Genomic DNA, 22,807 nt, shown 5'->3' with positions numbered 1-22,807 from the left:
GTTCAGAGTCTTAACGCCTCTAAGATAAAGGCCGTATTATTTTGTCATCGCAAAAGGAAAAATACTGTTATGAGCCTATGTATTGGCTCTAATAATATAGAGGTAACATCAAAATGCAAAGCCTGGGTGTCATCTTCAACGAAATATATATGTTCAGGAACTCGCATATCACCCACATTGGTTTCAAACTCGCTCGCACGCTTTACTTGTTGTCGCGATTACGGTCTCTTTTACCACGAACCATTAAATTGCTGCTCTATAATTCAATGTTCTTGTCCACGCTGAGCTACTGTTTTCAGATTTCGGGCACTACCACGCAAAATAATATTAACATTCTTTTAGGTTGAACAAAAAACGTAATGTGCAATTAAAAATGCTTACTTTAACGCCCACACAAAACCAATCTTTGAAGAACTAAAGCGTCTACTCGTCACCACATGCATACTTCAAGCTACCGCCACGGCATATGCAAAAATGACACATACCTTAAACATATTGCCTCATTAACATTACGAATCAATGTATACAACACGCGTAGCACTGAACGCTGGGTAGTTATTCGCATCCATACAAATTACGGGCTAGAAATGTTAAAATACTGTTTGCCAACCACTCTTAATTTGGAATGTATCTCCTCATTGTGAAAGCGGATTGCACAAGTATTTTCTTGTTTTCTTTTTGTTTCTTGTAAATTTTCTATTGTTTTTTGTTCATTCATAATATAGTGACCATCACTGTTGTTTTTACTAAGTCTATGTTAGCAGGCTGCATGTCTAGCAAAGCCTCCAGAACTTTTTTGCCTGCACACGGAGCGTTGTAGTGTACGTTGTGATGATAAAATAAACTTGTTTTGATTTCATACTAAATCTGTCGCTGTGGACCAGGGCGGAACTGGTGAACACTCTCAGGTTTACGTTACACGCAACATAAATACCGCCGAAATTAGAAGATTGGTCAGCCGCTGTCATAGTTGGTAAAGCACCGCTTGCTGAATTCAGATGTCGTGGATTCGGATCCTACCTCTTGTATGCCGAGTTTTTTCTGCTACTTCTTCATCAACTTTCTTCAAGCGATAAAATAAGCACTCTAATATTTCTCAGTAATAAAATAAAGATAGAAACATTTCCCTGTGCTCCATGGTTTCGGTGACTGTAGGCTTGCCTCTTACGGATGTTATGACTAGCACTTCATTTTTTTCACTCGACTGCTGACGAGGTAACGAGTAGCTTATCCAGGTGTGCGTAACGCTGTTTATAAAAGGCTGCAAGTAAACGCAGAACACGAAATTTATTGTTCACATCACATTCATGTGGTGTTAACTAATGTGCCATCAGTTGAAGAGCTTCAGGGAACCGTTTCGTCGCTTGACGTGCCATCGGAAAGAGCTGGTGACGCAGCTTGAGAGATTTGGTAGGCATAAGGGATCTGAAATAGCATACAAGAAGTCTTCAGCACACTTGCTGCGGGATAAAGAAGCTACGAGACGGCCCTGGCGTCACAAGGAACCGTGCAAGTGTCGTCAGGAAAACGTGTTAGGCAAGGGGCGTATGGATCAAACCATTACGAATATGATTGCAAAGACACAGAAAAAATAAGTGCAATGCAATGTTCTGTGCGTGTGCTGGGACTGCGTGCTCCTGAGAATGTTGCCATTTCTGTCAAGTGATAGACGTGGGTCTGCCCACGTGAGAGTTGCTGGCGATCGTGTCGCGAGGGTGGGAGGGCACAAGTTATATCGCTCGGTTTCACTTCACACGAGAAGAGTGCCATAACCCCGTAGTATCTAAATACTAGAATGTGAGGTATTTATTAGCTAAAATTTCAGGATTTTTATTCCACATCAAACCTCGGTCAGATATGACCTGGATCCCATGCAGTGCTGACACGTATGCGTGCCAGAGGACAATGAATCTTGCTTCCTGCTTCAGTGGATGAACGTGTTGCAAGCAGGGCCTATTTGTGAGCAAAGCGTCATATTGTACCTATGTGCCGGCCAAGCTCTTTGTTGGCTGCAGGAGGTGAGCCAAAATTACCATCTTTGCTACAGCCGCTGCAACAGGGTGAGGCCACTTGTAGGCCCACCAAAGAAGAATGAAGGGCTGAAGGCGCTTCAGTTTCGTCTTGCATTGCGCGCCTTGTGCGAGCTGCCCAGCCTTGTATCGGTACTGGGCTTCATGCATGCACAAAAACAGCGCATGCACTATATCCTCCAATCAATATGCACAAATAAAATCGGAACACCATCTGTCGGTTTCTATGGTGTTGCACTGGAGGAAAAAAGTCCTGCGTACTTTCAAAATCTATTTTATGGGGGCTTGTTTTCTTCAGCTCTGGCAAAATGTCAATTTATTTCCTTGGCTGACGTGGAAAGGTTCATTTCATTTTTTTATTGTCTCTCGGCCGTACGTTCGCTCCTTGTTTCCTGACATTAGTTCTGCCGAACGCTTCAAATTGGCGCGTCATGTTCAGTCCTCTTAGTGTATTTTCAAATGCTTTATTATCATCATCAGTAGCAGCAGCCTGACAACGCCTAGGCCAAATGCATCTTCCATGTTTCTCCATTTATTCCTGTTCTTTGCCGGCTGCGTCCAACGTATCCCCGCAGACTTCTTAATTTCATCCGCCCACCAACCTTCACTTCACTTTCATCTCACTTCACATTTTTTATTTTTACTTCAGATATTACAAAACGTTTGCAAGAACTGCTGGGCCAAGAGCCGAAGCTAGTATAGGCCCAATGTACACATTTGTTATTACAGGAACAGTAGATACTAACATGAAACTCGGTTATAAATGATCATCGAGCAAAGTAATAGCGAGCAACACTCAACAGCAGACATAAAAAGATTAACGAACACAACCCTCAATCTTCGAAAAGTAGAAGCATTTTTTATAAAACAGGAAATTGTCAGCCACTTTAATTTCAAGTGGTACACTATTCCTTAAATTCGCCCCGCAATATTGAATTATTCGCTGACCATAGGCGTTTACGTTTACAACATAATTAAGATTAATATTGCTTGTATTTCTAGTAGTCCTGCTAGGCAACACAAAAATATTAATTGAAAGCGGCTAATTATTTTGCATATTGTTATTTACTATCATTGAGACTCTCATTTCAAACACCAAAGTAAACTGCAAAATCTGTAACCTACTGGACAAAGGAGCACTGAAATGATACCTGTTCGAGTATGTTATTATTCGCAGTGCTCTTTTCTGTGAAGAGAAAATTTGATGAATGTAATTTATGTATGTACTAGCCCATGACTCGCAGGAGTAGGTCAAATGACGATAAAAAAAGAGAACAATAAATGATCTTCAGCACAGATATGTCCAGCAACCCACGTGTTCTATGTAGAATGTAACAAGCTGAAAGAAGCTTGGAGCACAGGGTATCAATATGTTTGTGCCAATTAAGCTAGTGTTCGTAGGTGAGTCTGTTGTTTCACTTTCGGCTCGCTCTTGAGTATTTACGCAGGATTTCTATATGTTCTCGTTATTTTTCTGTGTTTGGTAGGGTTTCCACAAGCTATGGGAACGACGTCCTGCCCCCGCGACAGAAGCGTATTCGGTTTTTTCCCAAGCGGGAACCTGGTGTGCATCTGACCGAGGATGTGGGTGTGGCACTCCGGAGCACCACAAAGAGATTCCTGACCGCCCTCGACTTCTTTTTCCTTTTTTTCTCGGCGGAAGTAATCCAAACTATTTGTGATAACACCAACAAATAATCTTGGATGAAGATCTTGGAGAAGCCCACTTATGCCGTTCCCGATGGGTCCTGGGAAGAGGTCACTACGAGTGAAATGATAAAGTTCATTGGCCTATTAATCTATATGGGTATCTTGAAAGCACCACGCATCAAGCTGTACTGGAACTTAGGAAGCATCTACAGTGGTCTGCTGCCACCACGAATTATGCCGCGGCGTCGCTTTATCGCACTTCTTGCGATGCTACATGTTGCTGACTTGGACAATGTCGCCGAGATGTCAAAAGGAAAGCTTCGCTTCGTGTGGTGGCTTCTTGAACACATAAACAAAGTGTCGGCAAAGCTCTTTCAGCCTCATCGAGACCTCTCTGTGGATTAGTGCATGGTCAAATCTAAAGGGAGATCAGGGATACGGCAGTATATGAAAGATAAAGTAACGAAATGGGGCTACAAGCTGTGTGTTCTTGCAGACCCGGAAACCGAGTATACAGTGCAGCTGGCTGTATACACAGGCAAGCGCAACCAGCCAGGGCCCCACGGGTTGGCTTTTGATGTAGTTTGCCAGCTGTGTGCAGAATACTTTGATCAGGGCTACAAAATTTTTATGGATAACTTTTACACCACCACACACCTGTTCAGTCACCCCCTCGACCGGAAAACATTGGCTTGCGGAACAACACGAAAAGACCGCCGGGGATTCCCTGCTGAACTGAAAGATGCGCGCTGGGAAAAGAAAGCTCAACGAGGTGAAATTAGATGGCTGCGCGACCAAGAAATTCTCTATCTGCAATGGAAAGACCGACGTGTAGTGAACATGATGAGCACGATACACACAGCCAACGAGACAGTCACCGCAAAAAAAAGACAAAGAAGTGGAAGTACCTGGACCCAAATTTCGATCTCAAAACCTTTGCTAATTCATGATAACAATTCTGGAATACTATTCCAAGAATACCGCAAATTACATACAGAAGTCGCTGAGCTGGCCAGAAATGCTTCCTTCGACCATTTAGCTTTTAGGGAGGAACTGTTGCAACAGCTTCTTCAACTTGAAGGAGCCAAGCAAACTCGTGCTCCTCCACCACCACCCGCAAAGCCCCCACTTCACAAGCCCGTAAATGTGGAGAGACGTAAAAATTGCAAGCTGTGCTATCACAAAAAACAAAAGATGAGGTGAAAACTACTGTTTTTTGCAGTGACTGCAACGTACATTTGTGCTTCAATGCTTCGCGGAACTGCTTCCTTGAGTGGCACAGAGAGCGTGCACAGAAGTGAGTTGTGAGACAGTGGTGTGAGAAATCACGCACACAAAAAATGTACATAAGCTTGCAAAGCTCTTTTACCTCAAAGTTATCATAGAGGTATTGTACCACATTTTGTATATTCTAGAATTTTTTTAGTGCTGCATTTTACTTCATATTGAAAAATTTTCAACTTTTTTTTGTTTACTTGAAGAGAAAATTTGTATTTTGAGATTTTTTTGTATTATGTATACTGTTCAGTCATTTTACTTTTTTTACAATAAAAGACCCATCACTTAGCTTCGTTTTGATGCATGTTTCAACAAGATAGTGGAAAAATTTTATTGAATAAAAAATATTTTTCAAGCACGTATCAAAATTGCCTTCTTTTGGGCGGTCCCGAAAGAGTTAACGCGCGTGTCTTAGCCTCAATTGCAGTTCGTGTGTTGCCTGTAAAAGCTATTGCAGTGTCATCCGCGTACATCACCGTTGTTGAATTCTGCAAACAGAACAGAAAATGTTGAAACATAAAACATAAATATAAAACAGCACAGGGCCTAGGACTCAACCCCGGGGCACTCCAGCAAAGACAGGTTGTCGAGTTGATTTTAAGTGTCTTAGATGGACAACTTGTTTTCTGTTAGTAGGGTAGCTTGTAATGAAATCAAGAGTGGAATCCCTAAAACCATTGTGCTATAGCGACTGAATTAAAATGTTATGATTAACAGTATCAAATGTTTTCTTTATGTCTAGGAACAAAGCTACGGATATTTCATTATTATGCAAAGATGAACATAACTCTTGAGACAATGTCATTACAGCTGTAGATGAAGACCTGTTATTCCTGAAGCCATGTTGACAGCGAAATGTGATTCTAGTTCTGTACAAGTAGTGATTTAGTTGCTTTGCGACAAGTTTTTCGAACACAGCGTTAATGATACTCAAAACCGACATTGGACGATAACTGTCTGGATCGTTACTATCCCCTTGTTTGTAAACACGTATAACTCTATTGATCTTCAAAATATTGGGATAAATACCTTCTTAAACTGCGTGATTTATTACCGTAGCCAGGAGTGGTGCCAGATGGTGGATGTTCTTTTCTAATACTCTCAGAGTAATCCTGTCATGTATGGTTGCCTTGTTTCCGGCGAGAGTTTTCACGATTGCTGCGATTTCACTGTCGGCGACCGCCTGCTACGCTTGCCTTCTCTTGGAATCCACTCCGCTACCCTTAAGGAAAAGCGGTTATTATGCCATTGCATTACATGCCCAGTACAAGCTCATTTTTTCGTCTTGATTTTGACTAGAATGTCATTAAGCCGCATATGTTCGTTCACCCACTCTGTCCACTTCCTGTCTCTTACTGTTACACCTACTATTTTGCTTTCCATAACTCGCTGCGCTGTCTTCAACTTAAGCTCAGCCCTTTTAGTTAGCCCGTACGTTTATGCCGTATAGGTTAGTACCGGTAACATACAGCTGTTGTACACTTTTCTCTTGAGGGATACTAATAAACGGACTTTCATGACCTCAGAAAACCTGCCAAGTGCGCTCCACCGCAATTATATTTTTCTTGTTATTTTTTCTTATGATCACGATCCACGGTAACTACCTGTCCTAAGTAGACATATTCCCTCACAACTTCAAACACCTCGCTTGAGGTTGTAAGGGATTATCATATGAAGTTGTAAGGGGTTATCATATGGATTATATTAACCTCACTCACCCTTCTACCTCTATGCAACCCATAATCTCCACTAACCCACTAATTTCTTCTAAGCGTTTGATCTTGTTAACCATCAATTACTTTGTTTCAAGCTTAGCAGGCTTAACATTGATCCCAGCCTTTTAGCATGGATCGAAAATTTTCTTGTCAACAGAACACAGTTTGTATATGCTAATAACTGATTCTTCTCCTTCTCCAGTTTACTCCGGCGTACCCCAGGGTTCTGTGCTGGGACCATTACTTTTCCTTACCTACATTAATGACTTGCCTGACCACATTAACTCTTCTGTTTGATTGTTCGCCGATGATGCGTAATTTACAGAACGATTTCTTCCATCTCTGACTCCGCCCAACTTCAGTCCGACATTAACAGCATATCCGGCTAGTGTAACACCTGGAACATGCGCCTTAACCCCAATAAGTGCAAAGCAATGCGAATTTCCCAGAACCCGCCTCCTGTTTCCAATGACCTTTTTGACTACCAGATCGGTGGCCTTTCCCTAGAACACGTAACGTCTTACAAATACCTAGGTGTTTACATAACCAACAATCTGTCCCGGCAAACACATATCAACTTCATTTGCAGCAATGCCAATCGCATGCTTGGATATTTAAGGCGAAATTTTGCTATGGCACCGTCCTCCCTGAAACTTGTACTCTATAAATCACTCGTACGACCAAAACTGGAATATGCATGCTCGGTATGGGATCCTGGTCTCGAATGTCACACTGAAACGTTGGAGTCTGTGCAAAATCGTTGTGCTAGATTCATAGTTCACAACTACTCTCGTTTATCTAGTGTATCAAACATGACAGCCACTTATAACCTTTCACTTCTTTCCTTACGAGAAAAAGTGCCGCGCTCATCTCTCTTTCACAAAATTTCTCATCACAATCGCCATCTTAAAGAAGCGCTTCTCTCTGAACCTGAATACATTTCATCCTGTAGAGATCACCTTCATAAAGTTGACATCCCCTTTTGTTGCATGAACGCATATTTTCACTCATTTATTCCTAAGACAAGCAATGAATAGAACCACCTGCCCATCTCAATTTCCACAATTACCGACACTGTTTTCTTCAAATCTGCACTGGAAGATTGTTTACTCCCAGTAATCTGCATTTTATCGCGTTATTGTTGTTGTTCCTAATTCTTGTCTCTCTATCGCCGCAATTCCTGTGTTATAATTACATACATAGATATTTTTCATGCATTCCACTTCCTTCTGTAATGCCTCCAGGGGCCGTGAAGGTATTGAAATAAATAAATACATACATAAACCCACTGTAACGCACCCGCGAATCTTCGTTAACTCGCCTTAATTTATTTTGGGTCGCCTAGTTTTAAAATTTGGGGAGTCTTTTGCAATATTTGGGGGTAGGCCATTTTCTTATTATAGATTCTAGTGTTTACAACAGCGAAGCAGACGCAAATAAGATATCTAGCAAACCACGGGAATTCGCCGGACGCCAAGCTTCTGATAAGGTGAGGCTGGTGACATTATGTACGTGTGTCTGTAAGTACATAGGCATTCAAGGATTCAATGTACCTCGACCGTAGCTCCGGCCATTAGGAAGATCAAGAGCTCTACATCATGGACATTACCTTGCCTTTCACCGCATTTCGCGTTCCCATTGCCATCGCCACCTAACTTGCAATTACGGCGCCCAACGTACAAGACAGCAGTCACAGGACTACCTGCAAATCCTTGACAGTAAAAATAAATTAGGCATCCCTCTAACTGGGGTCGCTTCGTAACGGAACAGCAGACGGTACAACGCCGTGCGGAGTGAGGGACCGTAGGAGCAGTTGACGAAGTTGCCCGGTGAGCACGCAAAGAAGGTCCTCTGCGACTCAAAGAACGGCTAAGTTGTTTTAAGAAGAAACGTACGTTATGCAGTACAAAAACGAGCCACCGCAAGTGAGGTCACCGCCAACAGCCCGTTACAGGTCGCAGACTGTCCACACACCGCACTTTTTGCTGCAGGTGCGGTGATGAATGGGTGTTTCTCAGCCAATCTAAAGAAAACCACGAAGGAATGCACGAATGGGACAAAATCTTAAGCTCCACTTTAAGGGTATGACGCCAAGGCGCATTATGCAAATTGGTCATTCTCTACTTGACACTCATTGGTACTTGGGGGTCCTGGTACCACTCCTGTGCAGTGGTGCAGCATTTAAGCGATGCTCTACTGCCCTGCGATAGTAGGTGCTATCACCGGTGGGACTTGTGCGATCCAGGCTGCTCTCCCCAGTGACCTGTCGCGACCAATCATTAATTTAACTGCCACCTGCAGCGGTCAGCACGTTGCGATGACACAACAAGGCGAAGCGACCTAGCTGGCCCACTTAATTCTTATAGGTTACGTCTGAGAAGATTTCTCGCGGATTTTTCGCCCACGGTCAGCGACGGCGACGACGCCGAAGGCTACGCCGTATTTTCAGGGACACAAGTTCCTTGATGCTATCGCGTTAATATACACCCAGAGGCTACATGGCTGCGCTGACTGAAAGCCACACCTAATAAATACTGGTTGACAGCCACGAGTGCACTGTGCCTTTCATCGGATGGTCGCAATGCTTACGAGACTTGATGCATGCAGGTACTCCGTGTGGGCACGGTGGAGTTAACAAGTTAAAGTTGCATTCCCAACCGACGGTGCGATAGCATCGCCTCTGCAGTTTTACTGATAGCGCAACATTTATGTCCTCGAAGAACAAGTCAGCGTCCTTCCCGGTTTGAGGACAATGTGTTGATTGATTTGTCCGCGGCTGCAGCCGTGGAAGCTGCGTTAAAAAAACCGTCCACATCTATTTGAGGAAAGACGAGTTGCCGCTGCCCACGATGTGACTCATCGAAAGCGGCGGCCAAACGATCCTAAGCTCAAACATTTAGCGCCTATACAGCATCACTGTCACTTTTCTAAAGAAAATCACCGAAAAGAGCAACAATTTCCTTAAAGTCGCCTTCCTCGAGCGTACCCAAAACACACCTAAAGTGAAGCTCAGCTTTTCCTTAAGCGTCTGACTCTCAAGAAAGAGGAAAGCCGAAATGCGCCTTTATTCTACGGGATATTTCGGGCCGTTCTATACACATTTGCAATGAGGGCTCCAATGGTGCTGCCATATTGCTCACTGGCTTGCCGTCAGAACCATCCGATGGCGTGGTGGAAACAACAGAGGAACCATTTTCCGATATACCAGTGAGGGGGCGCTTCAACAACGCCCTCGCAAATGCAAAGGTCTGCATTCGGGGACAAGGTTTTTGACATTGCAGCAGCGGCAAGGCAGGCAAGAGAGAGAGAGGGGGGGGGGTCTTTATCCTCATCCGAAGAGAATGAATTTTTCGTTGTTCGGCCTAAGGGTGCGGAAGGGGGGATAAAAGGGAGGATGTTGGAGACAGGGTGATGGGTCGCTACGGGTAGGAGTCCACGCCCTACGGCACGGAAACAGAGTCCTGTGTCCATCCTTTTCCTGTCCGACATCTGCTGCATTGCTAAAAAAAAAATTGTCCCCGAGTATCGATGATCCGTGAGACGCCAAACACCAAACAGAGCGTACTGAATCAAGGAGCAAAGCGACCTCTGTGCGATAGCTGCGAGTGATACTGCCAAGACTTAAATGAATAGAATGCTTCAAGGTGCGAGTGATACTGCCAAGGCTTAAATGAACAGAATGCTTCAAGATGCCATTTAAAGCCATTAAAAAGCCATTTGGGTGACTCTGTCGCCAAGCGAGGAAGTGACTGACTAAGAACGCGAAATATAAATCGGCGTAACAGCCAACAGCGAGGCCAGCAGGGGACTGTGCAATGGCGTTTTACAATTTGAAGCCAAGCTATTCTGGCATTGCTCTGTGTTAGAGAACCTCAAAGTTGTAATCGGTGCCTTGATCATACACTTAAGCAACATATATACTTCCTCTGTCTTCATAGCATACTCGTAATCTCCGTGGACAAGCCGCATATAAAGCACTGTAAAAGCAATGCCCCCATTAAATGCCGAAGCGAGAGACTTGGCATCCGGCACCCCTCAAAAAGATTTTACATTCGTGGTTCCTCACTGGGGCACCAGGCTGCAATCAACTAAACAATTCGAACTGGTACCCAGGCATATGTATACTGATGTCTTGAAATAGAAAAGGCAGTTTATAGGTACTTGTCTTTTCAGCATGCATTTCTTTTTTTCCTGGTATTCTATATTGTGAAAAAACGAGTCTGAAATTCAAGAATAAAGCGGGCATTTCCGGTTTTTTTAGGGGACGCATTTGGCATGGGGCGTACTGCATATACGTACTTTTTTCCATTATACGTTTACTTTTGCAAAAGCCCTCACGAGAGACCGAAAATAACTGCGACACGGCCGCGATCAAACCCGCTATCTCGCTTTCAGGAGGAGGATACCAATAGGTATTTCATCATAAAGCATCCACCGGATATACTGAAACGTCACAGGACCTGAAGAAATAGCGTCATTTCAATTTGTCAATGCCAGAAACCGAAAATTTTCCCAAGCCATGATTGATACTTGCCTGTTGGACAGGTTTTAAGAACAAGTATTTGTGCTCTAGGAGCAATAATACTGATAAAAGAAGACAATATGGGCGTTAACCGCCCGATATAATTTCGTAACGCAAAAAGGTTCAAATGGCTGCAGGTATTTGCATTTAATGTATCGTAAATACTGGTTTAATGCAGTCTGCTTAGTGAAACCACCGATATGGAGGAAATTTTTAATAAGAGTGTAATTACAAATTAGCGTCCATCCAAGTGCAGCTGAATGTACGCGCACGGCTGCACTTGGTTAGGTGCTAACGAATTATTAGTCCAGCTTTTAAGTCCCACTCCACGCTGTGGAATTCCGCTGAACACGTTCGGCCCTCCTAATTGCTCTGCCAATTTCTAGCCGTCCTGGATATCTTGTTAAGTAGAGCAACTGCTTCGCACATGTGCTGCTTCCGGATTTGGTGCCCGGATCTCGAAGAGCTTTTTTTCAACTAAGAACTTACGGTGGAGGCTGCACAGCTTCCTTTAGTTACAGTATGAGCTTAGGTGGATCTTAATGCACAGTTACTCTCTTATTTCACGGTTGTTTAACATGTACTTCAAGGACATACTTAATTTATTGTGAAATAAAATATCACCCGTACACATTCCCTTCACAAAAGCCGGACTCACCTTCTCTCAGCGACTGAAACTGCACGCTCCCTTGCGCCACGCTATTAGCTCAGGATGACTTGAATGCCATCGGCGAGGCTTCTGCCGTGCATCATGTTCTCCGAGCAGACGTAGGGCATGCGCACACCCCTGTGGAGGGCGTCGACGATCTGCTTGAGCGCCGGCAAGCACGGCACGAAGGCGAGCAGGGTGATGTACCAGAAGGCACACATAAAGGCCACCCAGTAGGCCAGGTAGAGGAGAACGGCAAGCCAGAAGAGGCTCCAGACAGCCGACACCAGCTTGCTCATGTCGTCGCCTGTCGCAACAGTCGAGGGCATCTCTGCCCGCGAAAATAGAGGAGAGGAACTTCATGCCAGCTGCTCCCCGCGCAGTACCAATCAGCATATTATGCTACTTCTTCACGAATGATTGCTTAATTTGTCACGCATTAGAAAGACATTTCCGTGCTACAAAGAAATTCCTTGTGCTCTGAAGCTTAGCGATGCCGCAATGTCGCGCATTAAATACATTGTTAAAGCATTGATCAGTGGCATCACCATTCTAAGCATAATGTCGGAACGTATGCGTAGAGAGGATTTCATCACCTCTGATACGAAAGTCTGCCGTGTACGCCAAGCTGCACCATAGTCATGGAAGCCTTCCATGAGCTGACGCGGGAGTTTATCCCTGTGCCTGATTATAATGGTTGTTTTGTCGAAAAGCGGTTTTCACTGGATTTTATTTTTCTTGTCGTGTGTGCTACATGTGCAGCAATGTTTAGGGAGATAGGGAGTATCGGTTCTCGACCAAATCATGGGATTCACGGGGCAACATGTGATGTTCCTGACATTGATGTTTTTTTCATGCTAGTTTTCCCATTTATTTGAGCATATGTCTGGAATAAACCTTCAGTTGTGAGTAGCGCTCTTCTTTGTCTACGCTTCTCCTCGTTGTTCCGCGCCAATATTTTCAGTATGCATATCAACCAAGTAACCGAACTTTCAGTTCTCCTGTTTTCATCGCTGCCTCGCAGTGAAATGTGACCGTCGGCAGTTCAGGGCAGCGTGACTTGCCAGGCAAGTGAACTAAACTAGCGTTGGGAATCTTTAGGTCTGCGAGCAGTAAACATAAAAAGGTGGTGATATCATGCCACTGTTACAGTAGCAAGAAATCATCATCCATTTGCGTACTTAGGCCCAATGCGAATTACGTGCGCTAGCAGTTCGGTTTTCACATCAGTTCTGTTGTTCATATTCACAGTTCACGGGAAGCAGTTTTCGGATAGCGATAACTGCTTATGTCAACATGTTGGTCATTCTTTCCTTTACAGTCATATCTCCCTAGGAGTTCTCGTACCACTCCCGCTGCAGTAATGCAGAGGTCGAGCCATGTGCTTAGGTTGAACTGCGACCCAGGTTGCTCTTCCGGAGCAGCGGCTCGCGAATACATGAGCTACTACCTGGAACGGTGGCGTGTCTATTAGTATGCCAACGGTTTCCACCTGATGCCACCGTGGCAGCTAGTAGCTGAAGTAATCGCGAGCCGCTGCTTCGGAAAAACAATCTGGGTCGCAGTCCAACTGTACATACATATATATATATATATGGAGACAAAGTTAAGGAAATTAGGAGTTTGACAAGTTTATGAAGGGAGAGAAAAGTCACCGACCACCAAGGTGCATAGGGGAATCTTTAATTTTTTTTAATGTGTAGTGCTGATCAGTGGGATAATAATATTTATATTAATCAATCGATTAAAGAAAATTACTTAAAAGCAGTAGAAAAAACAACCATGCCGCAGGTGGGGTGCGAACCCACGACCTTCGAATATCGCGTCCGGTGCTCTACCAGCTGAGCTACGGCGACGGCTGCCCAATCTGCTGCTCTCCTGGGTATTTATGTTTATTGGGTGTAAGCGAACCTTGAGAGTGTTCACCAGCGCCCCCCTCGGCAGTCTGGCAGTCCTGATGCCTAAGGTAACATAAGAGGGCTCTCGCATAGTTTCGCCCTCGTCGTAAGATGACGTTCCACGTCACACTCGCGGTAATACAGGACGTGCTACATCCGCCGCTATGGACGAGGGTGGCGCTGGTGAACATTCTCAAGGTTCGCTTACACCCAATAAACATAAATACTCACGAGAGCAGCAGATTGGACAGCCGTCGCCGTAGCTGAGTTGGTAGAGCACCGGACGCGATATACAGAGGTCGTGGGTTCGGATCCCACCGGTGGCATGGTTGTTTTTTCTGCTGCTTTATATGTAATTTTCTTTACGCGATAGATTAATACAAGTATTATTATCCCACTGATCAGCATCGCAGAATAAAATAAAAATTAAACATTCCCCTATGCACCTTGGTTTCGGTGATTGTTGGCTCCCTTCATAAGTTTGTCAAAACGAGTCCCTCATTTCCTTTACCTTGACTGCTATATATGTATGACACAAATGAAATGAGGGGCTCCTCTCAAAAGCATATGAAGGAAGCCAACAGTCACCGAAAGCAAGGTGCATAGGGTAATTTTTCATTTTTCTTGAATTTGTAGACGCGATAAATGGAAGAATAATACTTAGATTAACCTGTTCGCCGCTATGGGCGAAGCTGGCGCTGGTGAACACTCTCAATGTTCGCTTACACGCAAAAACATAAATACCCACGAAAGCAGCAGATTGAACTGTCGTCGCCGTAGCTCAGTTGGTAGAGCACCGGACGCAATATTTGGAGGTCGTTGATTCGGATCCCACCGGCGGCATGGTTGTCTTTTCTGGTGCTTGATAATTTCCTATAAGTGACAGGTTAATCGAAGTGTTATTCTCCCATTGATTGGGTCCACAAATTAAAAAAAAATAGAAATATTCCTCTATGCACCTTTGTTTCCGTGACTGCTGGCTTCCTTCACATACAGGGTGTCCCAGGTGACCTTAGCTAGGGGTTAAAAAAATAAAATATTTGAGGTATGCCAGCGAAACCACTGACATAAACGTAACAACCGGCTTGCGCATCATAGGCAATTTTTGTTTTGCAACTAAGATATTTTCTCTAAATGCGTAAATATTGACTTTAGACAGCAGATGTGAATAGCACAGTTGGAAAACACCTTCAGAAACTGCCATTCCATTTATTTGCAAAAAAGTAAGCCTCACGTGTGTCTTTTTTTCCGAGCTCCAAAGAAAGCCCGCGAAATACAAAAAAAAATCACGTGACTAGCGCAGTCGCGAGCCACGATTGTGCGGTCCTCAATCCTGGCTTGAGTGAACGAAATCAGCTGCTGGCAAGGAGCGATGACCCCATTGCTCCGGCAGGCATATATGTCGACGGTGGTCGACGATGGTTGCGACGCCCGCTTGCAAGTCACTATTTACGCATTAAGAAAAATTATCTTAATTGCAAAACAAAAACTGTCTATGATGCGCAAGCCGGTTGGGAGGTGTACGTAAGTGGTTTCCGTGGCCTAGCTAAATATTTTATATTTAAACCATTCGCTAAAGTTCGCCTGGACACCCAGTATATATATATATATATATATATATATATATATATATATATATATATATATATATATATATATATATATATATATATAGTGCCTGAACAGAGACCAACGTTTTCGAAACTATGTAATTGGACGTTTCGGCCGTGGAACGGCCTTCATCAGAATAACAGAATAGGAACGGAGGGCACAGTATATGACGGAGGGTGCACAAAAAACGTACAAACATGTAATGCACAGAAGATTAAAAACGTATCACACACGCGACTAGAACGCGATATGTATGTACACGAAAGTGGGTCACAATAGGTGAATAGGACGGGAACGTTGTGAAAATTAGTGCGTTAACAATCTTAGCTACAGAATGCGACGACAGATGGTTAAACCTGTCATGCTTACAGTGCAAAGATGAGAAACCAGAATTACTGGACAGCAAAACTTAGGAAGCCGAAGTTGTACACTCTAAAAACACTAAAAAAACACGGTCACTATAAACACCGGTCATGATAAAGCAGCATAAGCGATAACAGTATTAGCTTTTATAACATCCGGACAAAATAACTCATGACGCTAACTGCCTGTTCTTTCCGAGCACAAGAAAAGAATAAATAAGAAGCATATCCGTGCAGTGGTGTAAAAAGATGAACGTAGTGAAATTTTAGCTATATGCCGCTGCGGCAAGTTAAACATACAGGTGGGATTAAACGCAAACGCGGGGTGCGATATACATGAAGAAAAGCACGAACAGAAAAGCACTTAAAATCGGTGGATATCAGGGTGTTTAAACTGGTAGGGTGCTCAATTTCCCCGTGCTTTCGTTAAAACCAGAAGCTACTGTATTAAGCTTATAGATCAGGAAAGACTCTCTAATTTGTCGGTCGTGATTAGATTTAGATGCAGATTCCAGAATAGTAGCAGTAATGTAATCTAATGAATGACCTGGGAGCTTAACATGTCTTGATAGGGGCAGGTTTGGGAGGGATTTAACATGGCCTCTGTGGTTACTGAAGCGTAATCTAAAGGGGATTTCTGTCTGGCCTACATACTGAAGGTTACATATGGTACACTGGAGTAGGTAAAGACGTTCGCACTATCGCACGTGAAGTCACCCTGAATTTTTAAATGAAAGTTAGAAGCCGTACTGCTAACGCTCTGAGACGTAGTCATATGCGGACAAACTTTACATCGGCTCTTGTTGCAAGGGTGGCAGCCTGCGGGCTGTGGAGCAGTAGTTTTTGAAAAAGTTAGTACGTCCCGCAGATTTCTCGGTCTCCTATAAAAAGCCCTAGGTGCCTCAACGAATATTTCGTTCGGGCGAACACTTTGCATGGGAATATTATAGTGCTTTTTTTAAGATTGCCGAAACTTTTGGTGCGGATTCAGAATGAGTGAGGACAAGGTTGGTATTCGAGTAGGAAGTATCTGGTTTTTCTTTAGCGAGTAGAATCCTTCGGGATTGTGTATGTGCACGCTCTATGGCGTCATCGATCACCTGAAGGGGGTAATTTTGTTTAATGAGCGCGCTATGAAATGTGGTGTAGTTGCTTTTCAAGTCAGATTGTTTCGAACATATAATTTGAACCAAAGTGTTTTACAGTACGGGATGCTGGTTTTAACATGTTTGACATGTCTACTATCAAAGTGCAAATATTGCTGGCGGTCAGTAGGTTTTCGGTACACCGTTGTAGTCAATCTGTCTTCGAGAAGCGAAACGGTGACGTCAAGAAAATTCACTTTACATCTGGTGTACGTATGGAAAAATGACATAGAATGCTGCAGGTTGTTGAAATCGGCTATAAATGAAAGAAGCTCGGCTTCGCCATGGGTCCAAATAAGAAATAGGTCATCAATGTAACGCCTATAGTAAAATTGTACTAATGACCGGCTTTTCAAAAATTCGGTTTCCAACAAACCCATAAATATGTTTGCATAATTAGGGCCAATGCGCGTGCCCATAGAAGTGCCACTATTTTGAACATAATGCTTTCCCTCAAACTCAAAGTTATAAAGTTCTAATATCAGTTTAAGTAAGGTTGCCAGTGTACCGCCATCCACTATCTTTTCAATGCGAGCTTCATTGTAGACGGCCACGACTTCCCGGATACCATCTGCATGCGGAATGTTCGTATAGAGTGAAGTGACGTCGAGGGTGACAAGCAAAGAACCCCGAGGAATGACAAGATCAGTGATATTGGACAGGAAGTTAGAAGTGTCCTTTATGTAGGACGGAAATGTGGGCGGAATTTTATTAATTACCGTAGCAACGCAACGGGATAGATTTTCCGTAACAGTGCCGACACCAGAAACGATGGGTCGACCCGGAGTGTTTACTTTATGGATTTTTGGTAACAACTAGTATCTACCAGCAACCTGGCTAAGCGTAATTATAGAGCGAAAAGCATTTTCTGTAATTTGGTTATCATTATAAAGGTCTAGCAATCTATTCTTGAGAATTTCTTTGAACTGATTTGTGGGGTCATATTCTAGAAGTCGATAAAAAGAACTGTCTGCTAGCTGTCTGTGTGCCTCTGCGACATAATCACTCTTGCTCATTACAACCACAGCTCCACCCTTGTCAGCAGGCTCAACGGGTCGCCGCCCTTCCTACTGGCGGCGACCCGTCCCAGAACGCTCAGCCTCTCTGTCTTTGGGGCCGCGTTTCATCTAGTCAGCCTGCCACCATTTTGGTTCAATAGTCGCCGTGCCTGCTCCTGCAGGTTGAGGCGCATTTCCAGCTGCGATGTATCATCAGCCAGGAGACCAAGTTCTTCCACCTCGTGTCGACTTTGCCTCCTGACATCGCTGAGGACTTAGTGGACGTCATCAGGTCGCTTTACTCGGCTCGACCCTTCGACACGTTGAAGGCGGCTATCATCGACCGCAAGTCAGCGTCCGAGCGCAGTAAACTCCAGAAGCTCCTGCAGCGCTACAGAGCTTGGTGACAGCCGCCCTTCGCCGCTCCTCCATCGCATGCGCCAGCTTCTGTGAGACTCCGCTGCTCAGCACGACCCAGTTCTGTGTGAGTTGTTCCTTCAGCATCTTCCCCAACACATGGTTCCTATCCTCGAAGCTGCAGGTGATGTTTCATTAGACAAGCTCGATGAACTCGCTGACCCTGTTGCGGTCTACTCACGGCACCCCAACGTCCGCTCTGTGACCAGTCCGCCTCCAACTACTGCCACAGACTCCCAGCTTGCCAGCACTGAATGCCGACTTGATGCTCTTGCTAAGCGGCTCGATGGCCTCGCGCCTTTGCCGCGCAGTTCTCCGCCGAGGTTCAGGCCACGCCACCGTTCCCCGGAATCCCAACCAACCGACGCGTGGCCAGCCGCCTCGCCCCCGGCTGTCTGCTGGTAACACCGTATTTTAGGCAGCTCTGCCCGCAAGTGCACACACCCGTGCTCCTGGTCGAGAAACGCTGCGACCAGCCACTCACGGCGGCAAGTGGTGCTGGTGGACGGACATGCCGCGTCTTTTACGTCTCGGACAAGATTACTGGTACTCCTTTGCTGGCCGACTCGGGAGCAGAAGTCAGCGTCATAGTGGCCTCTTGGACAGATCGTCGTCGCAAAGAACAGACCTCCCCGCTCCAAGGAATCAACAACTTCCCCCATTCCCACATGCGGCCAACCGTCCCTGACGCTTAACCTCGGATGCGCCCCACGTTTCGCTGGACCTTCATTATCGCTGACGCCTCGCAAGCTGTTCTCGGCGCGGACTTCCTGACTTTCTTCAACCTAGCCGTCGAAATGCAAGCTCATCGCCTCATAGATCTCAGCACGCACATCTTCGTCAACGGCGTACTCTCCACCACTGCGGCGACGGGGCTTCGCGCTATCGTCCCTGTTCCGCCGTATGCGAAAGTTCTCGCTGATCTCTTCCCAACCTCACAAAGCCGCATACCAGAGAGTCACCTGTGAAGCACTCGATCACTCACCACATTGTGACTTCGAGACCTCCGATATTTGCTCGCCCTCGGCGTTTGTCGCGAGAACGCCTCGCTATAGCTCGCCTTGAGTTCCAACACATGGTGGAACTCGGCGTAGTACGACCTTCCTCCAGCAACTGGGCAGCGCCACTTCATATGGTGCCAAAGAAAGATCCGGGCGACTGCAGACCATGTGGAGATTACTGCGCCCACAAAGCTAACAATTTACTAGACCGCTATCCACTTCCTCACATACAGGACTTCACATGAATTCTGGCTGGGTGCACAATCTTCTCTAAAATTGATTAATGAAAGCTTATCATCAAATTCCTGTGAAGCCCACTGATATCCCGAAGACGGCCACTACCACACTGTTCGGCCTGTTTGAGTAGGTGGGGATGCTATTTGGCTTGCTCACCGCCGCAGAGACTTTTCAGCGAGCTATCAACGAGGTTACGCGAGGCCTCGACTTCATGTTCGCTTACATCGATGATCTTCTCGCAGCAAGTTCAATCGGTACTGAGCATGAAGTCCGCCTGCGCGTCCTCTTCCACCGATTGGATGAATATGGGCTCGTCATCAACCAGAAACAAGTTCCTCTTTGGGGTAGCTACAATAAAGTTCCTCAGCCACCTTGTCACTCCACAGGTCATTCGGCCTTTTGAAAGCAAAGTCAATGTCATACAAGGTTTGCCCGCCCCCACGTCACTCAATGAGCTCAGAGAATTCTTGGGCGTCCTGAATTTTCATCGCCGCTTTCTCCCAAAATGCGCCTCTTTCCTGAAGCCTCTGACTGATCTTTTGGCTAAGAAAAAAGAATCTGCTGCGCCGCTTGAGTGGACTGATGACGCTGCCGCTGCATTTGCTGCTGCCAAGCAGGCGCTCGCAGACGCCACTATGCTCATACATCCAGTTCCTGACGCTCCAGTGCGCCTCGTCACTGACGCCTTGAGAATTGCCATCGGCGCAGTTCTCGAGCAGCACGTCTCTAGTTGGCAGCCCCTGGGCTTTTTCTCCGAAAATCTGAAGCCACCTGAGATAAATACAGCACCTTCGGTTGAGAATTTCTCGCTGTGTACCTCGCCATCAAGCTCTTTCGCCACTTCCTGGAGGGCAGCCTTCACGTCATCACGGACCACAAGCGCTTGACGTTTGCCCTCCAAAGGAACCCCAGCACCTACACTGGACGCGAGATCCGTAAACTGTGTTTTATATCCGAGTTCAAAATGAATCTCAGTGACGTCCATGGCCCGGAGAATGCTGTTACTGGTGCGCTTTCCCGAGTTAGTGCCATGGCGTCCGAATCACCAGTCGATATGAAGGAGCTAGCGGCTGCACCGCACAGTGATCCAGAGCTGCAACGTCTTCGTACCTCATCCACGTCCCTGTCCTTCGCCGAATGACCACTGCCGTTTTCCTCCCAGTATATTACGTGCGAGACATCGTCTGGCGTCTCGCGTCCCTACGTACCTTTGGTTTCCGTCGTACCAATTTTGAAAACTGCACCGCCTGAGCCACCCTGGTATTTGTGCTACGCAGAAGCTGATCACATTTCGTTTCTTTTGGCCAAGCATCAATGCCGACGTCCGCCGCTGGGCACGAAACTGCCTTCACTGCCAGCGCGTCAAGGTTCACCGACGTACTGTCACGCCTGCCTCTCCTTTTCGGCCGCCTGACGCACGGTTTTTCCGCGTTCACATAGACCTTGTTGGACTACTCCAGTTATCACGTGGGGCCTCTTATCTGCTCACCTGTGTGGACCGTTTCACCCTCTGGTCCGAGGCGTCGCTCACTGCGAACACTACAGCAGAGAGTGTTGCTTCGGCGTTCATGGCCGGCTGGGTCTCCCGTTTCGGCTGCCCGTCTGTCGTCACCATCGACCGCGGCCACCAGTTTCAATCGGCCCTGCTTACTGCTCTTGCCAATATTCTGGGCGTTCGCCTCATTCATACGAACGCCTACCATCATTCGACCAATGGCATGGTGGAACGTCTGCATCGACAACTGAAGGCTGCCCTTACCGCTTATCAGACAAGGGAACGCAGGTCCAACCACGTTCCCCTCGTCCTCTTGTGTATTCGCTCGGCACTGAAGGCTGACCTCGGCTGCTCTTCTGCTGAGCTAGTGTACGGCATTCCTGCGTCTCACTGGGGAATTCTTCTCTCCTTCCTCCCCTCCGTTAATCCATGACACTTCCACCTACATCCGAGACCTACGAAACACCTTTCGCCACATTACTCCTGTCACTCCTGCAGCCCGTCACCCTCAGTCCGTGTTCGTGAGCCAGGACCTGGCCTCCTGCACCCATGTCTTCATCCGCCGTGACCACGTCCATCCACCCCTCACGCCGGCCTACGATGGACTGTTCCGCGTCTTCCATCGTGCGCAGAAGACCTTCACGTTAGACGTCAACGGCCGTGAAGACGTTGTGGCTGCTGACCGCCTCAAACCAGCCTACATTGCCACTCATATACCCGTGGGTCCTAGTAGTAGTAGTAGTAAAGACTTTTATTCGACCATAATTTAGAGGCCGAGCATGTCGACCGCCTGGGCGACCAGAAGCCGCTGTTCTTCTTCCCCTTCAGCGCCAAGCCAGTCGAGCCAGGTGGTGATGGATAGAAAGGGTGGGGGGAAGGAACCCGACTGCTGAGCAGCCGGGCAATAGAAGAGGCAATGGGCCAGGTCCGCATAGATGCAGGGGCAGTTGGGACAGGAAGGGTCCGATCGATAGCGATAGAGGAAGAGGCGGGACGGGGTGATAACTGCATTCATCTGAATGTGCCGAAGAAGGCGAGACTCCGGCACCGTGAGTGATGGATGAGGAGGAGGGTAAAGGCGTAAAGGAGGGTAAAGGAGAGGTAAACGGGGAGATTGGAATGGGCGAGATACCCGCTTGAGTCAATAACCAAGAGGATGGAAGAGGCCTGTGGCAAAGAGCTTAGTGGTAGAGGTAGTGATAGGGAGGTTGAGAGCTACCTTGTAGAGGCCCACAAGGGCAGTCTCGAGAGCGTTAAGTTGAGTCTGATTGAAGGAAGCGTAGGGTGCAAAGTACAAGACTTTGTTGAGGGCCAGCGCGTGGGCAACGCGGCACGCGTGAGCCTCGTGGAGACCTGAGCCTCGAGTGACCACGCGCCGTAGGAGGTGAGTTACAGAGTGGCAGGTGGTGACAGCGCGGTGGAGGGCTTGCACATTCTTAGCCGCATGCAAAGGGAAGCCAAGAACTTTGCACTGTGTGACGACAGGAATGGGAGAGCCAGAAAGGTGGAGAGAGACGAAGTGGTTGTGTGAGCGCTGGTAGGAGGAATGGTTGAGAAGGAGAAGCTCGGATTTCTCAGGAGCAGGAGAGAGGCCAGCGGTGGTGAGAAAGGAGTCGATGAGATCTAGGCCACGTTGCAGGGTGTCCTGTACGTGACCGGGAGAGCCAGATGAACACCAGAGAGTGATGTCATCGGCGTAAAATATATGATGCAGGTCGGGAATTTCAGCTAGCTGGGAGGCGAGAGGGGCCATAGCGAGATTGAAAAGGGTAGGAGAGAGAACAGCACCTTGAGGAGTG

General features: G+C 46.2%; 1 long non-coding RNA gene across 4 annotated transcripts in view; it reads right to left on the bottom strand.

Annotated features, from left to right (window-relative positions):
* Positions 1–1,268: 1,268 nt before the first annotated feature.
* LOC144122981 (uncharacterized) overlaps positions 1,269–22,807 on the bottom strand; it is a 42,538-nt gene continuing 20,999 nt past the window's right edge. The window contains exons 2-4 of one of the 4 annotated variants that reach the window (XR_013312966.1): positions 14,487–14,615; positions 11,854–12,175; positions 1,269–1,425 (exon numbers count right to left, since the gene is read on the bottom strand). This is a non-coding gene — a long non-coding RNA (uncharacterized LOC144122981). Of the gene's footprint in view, positions 1,426–5,340; positions 5,447–11,853; positions 12,176–14,486; positions 14,616–22,807 lie in introns of those variants that run through there. The other 3 variants (XR_013312965.1, XR_013312964.1, XR_013312967.1) reach the window with 3 other exon arrangements.

Source organism: Amblyomma americanum, chromosome 3, assembly GCF_052857255.1.
Source record: "Amblyomma americanum isolate KBUSLIRL-KWMA chromosome 3, ASM5285725v1, whole genome shotgun sequence".
Classification (NCBI taxonomy): domain Eukaryota; kingdom Metazoa; phylum Arthropoda; class Arachnida; order Ixodida; family Ixodidae; genus Amblyomma; species Amblyomma americanum.
Note: the sequence above shows the minus strand (reverse complement) of the source record. Positions and strands in the feature narration are given on the sequence as shown.